This window comes from Scomber scombrus, chromosome 2 (assembly GCF_963691925.1).
Source record: "Scomber scombrus chromosome 2, fScoSco1.1, whole genome shotgun sequence".
Taxonomy (NCBI): Eukaryota; Metazoa; Chordata; class Actinopteri; order Scombriformes; family Scombridae; genus Scomber; species Scomber scombrus.
The window spans coordinates 30158366-30165339 of record NC_084971.1 but is presented as its reverse complement, the minus strand read 5'-3'; positions in this window follow the sequence as shown (position 1 = coordinate 30165339).

Here is a 6974-nt window from a genome sequence, read left to right as displayed (position 1 = left end):
ACTGAGGTTGGTTAGTATTAGTCACATTATCACATTCTTTTACAACGAAAATTTAAAAAACAACAACAACCTTTTGGCCTTCCACCGAAACCCTGGCAGCCATCTTTGTTCCGGGTCAACTGAAGGTGAAAAGTCGACCTCACTTTTTTGCTCCATGAAGGGGCGGAGTGAAGAGAGAACTCTGGGTAATGGAGGATCTCTCAGCAAACTTGAAGACTGTGTGAACAATGAGACGTCACTACTGCCAAAGACACAAAGTAGTGCGTGAGAGAGAACTTGGCTAACCAGCGAGGTAAAGCTAAGTGACTCCAAAAAATTAAGAATTTACATGCATGCTAATCAAAATCATCCGATCTGCTTTTAAGGAACCTATGTTTTGAACAATTGAACAATGATACCATGTAAGGGCAGTGGGTGTGACAAAGTAGAAATTAATGTTACAGTACTGTGTCTATTTCAACTTTGTGTTCTTTGTTTTTCTTTTGTTTTTTTTGAGTGGGTAATTTGGGGTGGGGCTTCATTACGCTTGAAACAAAAAGAACAAACTTTGGAGAACGTATCAAGGCTTTTTTTAAACAGAAGAAAAATCTTATCTTGCCTTTTCATTTCATTTTCTTTTCTCTGTTTCTTTGAACTCACACAGCCTTAGTCTCTTTTTCTTTGTCTCATTTTTTTCTTGTTCTTTGGTTTTTGCGTTGTGTTGTTGTAAATGAGAATTAAAAAAAAAAAAAAAAGCGTAATGTCTTTCAAGGTGCCAAAACTGAATGATTCTGAACTTGGATGCATCAAGTCCTGATGACGAATAAAAATTGAACCCCCCTGTAGGGAACAGAATGAGTCTCTGTCGTATCCTGTGTGGTCTAAAAGCACAATACTACAGAAACCAGGTAGCTCCTTCATACAGATTTAAGGCATTTTAATAAAGACAGGGTTTATATAATAAGGTTGTTCCATTCATTTAAACCCTTGGACAAACATCCAGACATGAAAAGATCTCACAGTGAACATCTCCTGAACGTTGAATCACACACAGAGAAGTTTGTCCCAACTCCTTTTCTATGGGATGCCATTCAAAGAAATACGGTACTTAAAGCAGGCAATGTGAGACAGACCAGCAATGTGAGAAAAAAAGACAAAAAGTTAAAGGTAGACTATGCAAGATTTGTTAGTTGGCTTTTGTAAACACACAGCATTCAAAGTTGGTCAACCTTCGAGAGAGAGAGAGAGAGAGACAGAGTGAATGAAGAGGGCGAGCGGTGCTGGCAAGAACAAAGCAGTGATTCAGATAAATAAAATGTTTTTTTCTGATTGTTTCATTACTTTCATTACTTTCTAAATCTCAAATAAACACGCCCACTCCTCCGCAAACCGCTGCTGGAAGGTGCTGCATTGCCAGATTTTGCGTGAGTGCGTTGAGCTTCATCCTTTCCACTGTGCCCTCGGACACACGGACACACAGACCTGCAGCTTTTTATACATCCAAGCAAGAGTGTAACTTTGGTTTGAGAAGTTCATAAAAGTATTTTTGATTTGATTTAAAAAAAAAAAAATCATTTCCTGTATTTTATACATACATTAGGGACTATAGTGATACAAAATCCAGGAAATAATGAAGGTTGGTCATAATGATATATTCTGTCAGAAAGTATAGTAGCAGCTACGTAGACTGGTAAAATCTGGACTAGATTATCTCAGAGAGGCCAAAGTCTCTTTCAAACACAGTTTCAGAATTGTGAAATTATATTCTATTTTTAAAAATGCAATAAAGGCAGATTTCACTGTTTTGTTTTTTTTCATATGTAGATAACTTTAAACCATGCAGGATTTTGAAAAGTGGGGAGGCATGTCCGTCGTGTCCCCAGTGGAAATTACACCAGCATCCAAGACACAGGGACAGAGAGCAGAGCGTAGCAGAGGGGAGAGACGGAGACAGTGATGTAACCTGGTCGCTCACACCCTGTGGCTACACACCAACCGTCCAGAGGCTGTCAGAAACATCTGAACACAGCAAAATAATAAGAAAACACAGGTAGAGGACAGTTTCTGCAGATGAATACACCGCCACACACTTCTAGTGAGAGGGATTACTTTTGTATGTGTGTATACATTATTTTCGGCGGGAAATCCTGAAAAACAAGAGCAAAGTCTACAAACTGCTTTTCCCAATGTAGGTTTTTATTTGGATATCACCAGCATGACGTTTAGAGCAACAATGCTCACAAATCCTGCACAGTATACCTTTAAAGTAAAAAAATGTCTACTTCATGCAAAATTTGCGTGCAACATCTTTAGTGAACCTGAAGGAAAAACAGAATGAAGCAGTTGTGGGAACCAAAGTTTAGACTTCTTGTATATGTCCATTGTCTCCACAATTACATACAGACTTCTTTTTTTTTTAAATATGAAAAAGTGCCACTTAATTGGCACAAAGTCACATTAATTATTGGGCAAAGTCTTAGGCTGCTCATTTACACAATGTTTGATAGCAAGCTTTGAGTCCTTATTTACTTACTACTAAGTGTGCTGCTTACTTAAAACTTGCATTCAATCACTTTTTGGCCACAGGAACAAGTTGGTGAACATACTGACATATCATCACCTATTAAAAAGATTTGTTGAACTTAGCAAACTTATTTCTTATCTCCACATCCAGCACTTACAGAGCAACATTATCATTCATTTGGAGTCATGTTTCTGTCCACCTGTTGAATATTCACTCTCTTTTAGCTCTGTTTTTGGTCTGTATCATCTCCTGAGGGAAATATCTGGCTATTTAGCTGCTTAATGTTCTACTGCATTCACCAGCTAGTTGCTAACTGTGTGTGTTTGCCATTTGGTGCTGAGCAGGTGGTATGCAGTGTGTTTTTTAGAGATTTCTTTCTGAAAACAGCCTGCTGTGGCCAAAAACGACACCATGAGAGCGCTGAACGTGAACCAAAACAGCCGGACAGCAAAGCAATGAGCTAAAACTCGCTGTGATGCTCCGTAAAGCCGAGGGGAGCTGCAGAGTTACTAATACTTCTCTGTAGGTTCATCACTAAGAGCTACGCCTCTCAAATTACACAGTCATTTGATACATTGTTATGATAAAAAATAGATAATAGGCACATTGAAATTTGCAGGTTAACCAATAAGCTCATCTGTTGCAGCACGTACCAAAGTTTAACCCCTTCTCTGGTACCACTATTTTGTGCACAACCCCAAAAATAATGTACCTAAAATAAAACTGTTAAAAAACTGGATCTCATTCGAAAGGAAATTCTTTAAATTTTGTGAAAGGCAGAGGAAAGTCTGCACACTATGGCTCCCAATGCAGGTGTAGTTTTAATGTGATGTCAAGACTATACCTGCATCTGCTTTTCACATTTCTTTGGTCCAACACCTGTTTTTTTGGTCTGGATGTGCCACACAACTTTTTCAATTCTTAAAAATTTTACAACCAAAAAGTCAGAACAAGTGTAAGTGATCCTGAACCAAAGTCACAGAGCTTAAAGTGTCCCATGGGTGGGGAGAGTGTTGTTTACAGGTGTTTAAAACTTCAAGATCAGTTTGAGCGTTATTCTACAGTACCACTATTAACAAAACAGTGTGTGTCCTTAGGTTGAAAGCTACTGTAAAGGTAAATGTTCTTTATTTGTCACACATACAGTTGTACAGTGAGATTCAAGTCCTTACATTTAACCCATCCTAAGTATGAGGAGCAGTGGGCAGCTACCATGCAGCACCTGGGGACCAAACTCCAGTTCTATGTCAGCGCTTTGATCATCGGCACTGACAGGAGATTTAACCTAACACACATGTTCTTGACAACCCATGCAAACTCCACACAGAAAGGCCTTGCCCCAGCTGGGTATTGAACCAAACACCATCATGTTGTGAGGCAACAGTGCTAACCACTGAACCACCATACCATCCAGCCACCATACCACCGTGCAACACTGCAAATTTGTTTACATTGAGTTTTATTGCCGCTGATGGCTCAGCTGTCCCTCAAACACATGCACTCTTGCAGGTTGGGATGCAAAAAGGGACATTTCCAAAATAGGTATTTATCGTAAAGGACATTTTGACAGTCGCTGTAGAAACGGCACAGATGTAAAAATGACGGCTGAATGACTTGGCTAACGATGGCTGAATGACATTATCTGCTTCGGTTTCAGGGTGATGGGATTATGGACGCACTTACACTGCTTTCTGGAACACTTTTCCTGCTATGACAATCAAAAGCTGAGGCCAAAACCACTCCCTTGTGAGACTTGATTTCATCTCACATTTCAGTGGAACAGCTGCCATAACATGAGATAATAAACATCTCATAGTGCCCCAAAAAACATCTTGTTGGGTTCAAATGCAGCACAGTGAGGACTTCCTCACATGTTGGTATGGTTAGTTTTATACTGTTACACACTGTTTTTAGTCTGTTGGTGGCTGTACAGAGCAAACTGTACATCCTGTACTTTTTTCTCTCCTGAAATACTCTGTCACCCATTTATTCACTCGTTTTATCCTTGTTCACCCTGTCACATTCTATCATTCACCACATATTCTCGTAGTAAGTCACTCTCTCTCTCTTTCATGCTGACATCCGTGTTCACTTATTCACACGATCTCGCTCCCTGGCTGGCTCACTCAGTCACTCACTCACACCCTTGTTCACTTTACTCAGCCTAATCTTTCTCCCTGTTTCTGTCATGCGTTCACTCGTTCAGTCATTCACTCCCTTTTCTCACTCCCCGTTAGCTCTCCATTATCTGGCTGCCCGTTCCATCAGCTGTGGAATAAATGTCAAATTCTTCAACATCAGCCTCAATGTCCTGCTGCATGATACTCTGTCTGTTTGTGTTCTCTCTCTCTCTCTCTCTCTGCCTCTCTTTCTCCATCTCTCCATCCCTCCCTCACACTCTCTCTCTCTCTCTCTCTCTCTCTCTCTCTCTCTCTCTCTCTCTCTCTCTATCTCTCTCTCTCTCTCTCTCTCTCTCTCCTCTCTCTCTCTCTCTCTCTCTCTCTCTCTCTCTCTCTCTCTCTCTCTCTCTCTCTCCCCTGGTGCGATGATCAAAGTTGGCTGCATGTCTCTCTGCAGTACTGCTGTGATCACTGAAGAGAAGCAAGGGAGGAGAAGAGGAGAGAGGGAGGAGAGAGAAAAGGGAGTGGAGTGCAGTTGGATAGGCTGATTCTAACAGCACCACACTGCCCCCCCTATGGAGTGGAGGTTCATTATGGTTTTTCAAAACCGGCATCTGAACCCATTGAACCTCGCCAAACAGCGTCATATGTAAATCTACAACAGCAAAAACAGTGTGTGTTAGCACCATGAATATAGTGTCTTAGTTTCTTCGTTAGCCTCATAATCATTACGAAAAAGAAATAAAACAGTTGCTGCGTGAGTTGTAAAATCCCGTCTGATAAGTCATTAAATGCATTCATCTGTAACTCCAACTCAACCTCCTGGATCATATTTCATTGTCTCACTGGCAGCTCAAACAACACGCCTCCATCACCAAAGCCTGGAGAATGCAGCCTTATGCATCCTTAAATAAGAAGTAATCTTACAACCAGGTGCTTAGCGTGTATTTAATATAAATGACATTTTAAAATTCAACTATTAATTCATCATTTAAAGACATTTGTTTGTAGGTAAGTACAATTGTTCCAGACAAACGAAGAAGAACATTTCTGCAACACAAAATTATGTCATTGTTTAAGAGATTTTTCTCATCTTTGCATTTTTCATCAAGTATCTGAAAATATTAGAATGAAATAGTTGGACTGCTGGACCATTTTGTTACCAAAAGGCTTGAGAGTGCTGTTTCTTATAATGTGCTGTAGGCCAAGACCAATACTGGGTTTTTGGAGCTGATGCCGATTCTGAAATTAGGGAGTAAAAAACATTCCAATATTGACATATCAGCCTCTAATCCTATATGTACAGTAACTTGAAAAACATCAAAATCAGTGCATATCGGACAGCATATACGATAGATGTGTGACAGGCCAACATCAGTCGATAACGCACAGTGTATCTTTAGCAAGTTACTTTTGCCACAAAGTCAGACTTCACAAATGTTTAGGGTTGTTTTTTATGGCCATAAAACAAAAAAAGAGAATGATGTTATTTATTGGAAAGAAAACTGAGCCACACAACACTGTTTTCACATTTCTATCAAATATTTGGTTGTCTAAACATGTAAGTAATCAAATTTAATTGGACTTTTTAATGTGGCTTTTTTGGGCATATCAGACTTTTTTTTTTTTTTTGCACGAAAGGACATCGTAGTCCTAAAAGGGTACATAACTAATAATGTAATAAAATGTATTTTTGTGCTCATGCAGGTGCAGGAGGCATTGTGGCTGAATTTTGTCACGCTGCAGTTGAGACAGGAGGGTAGCAGAGCTGGGGGAACAGCTGCTATGTCCTCACTCACCTGCAATTAGCAAGCTTTTTAGGTCATGGACAGTTAGGGGCTACGGAACAAGCCATGCTTAGACACACAGTATACACACACACGCACACACACAGTACACATGCACAACGAGCAAAAGAGAGAGAGAGAGAGAGAGACAAAGACCTAAGTTGAGGTCAATTCAGTTCAAATTCATTCAAATTACGACATTAACATGAATTAGCATAATTTACAATTAAGGTGTAATGGTATAATTTGGTGTGTGATTGTTAGATTGGTTAATATTTGTGTAGCCAGACTTCATGCTTTACGTCACTGCTCGGTCTTATGGCTTTGGGGTAAGACTGATATAAATTGCAACATGCAGAGTTCCAAACTAGAGGAGTTAAGAATAGGATCCTGAGGAAATAAGAGAAGAAGTCACACGACGGAGAGCCGAGCTGAGAGAAAAGTGTGTGAAAAAAACCAGCGAGTATATAGGTGTACGATATGAGCTGGAACTCTTCGCCCTGCGCTCAGGTTGTGTCATGAATACAAAACTGTGTTTGTTTGGGTGAGGAGCACTGCAGTGAA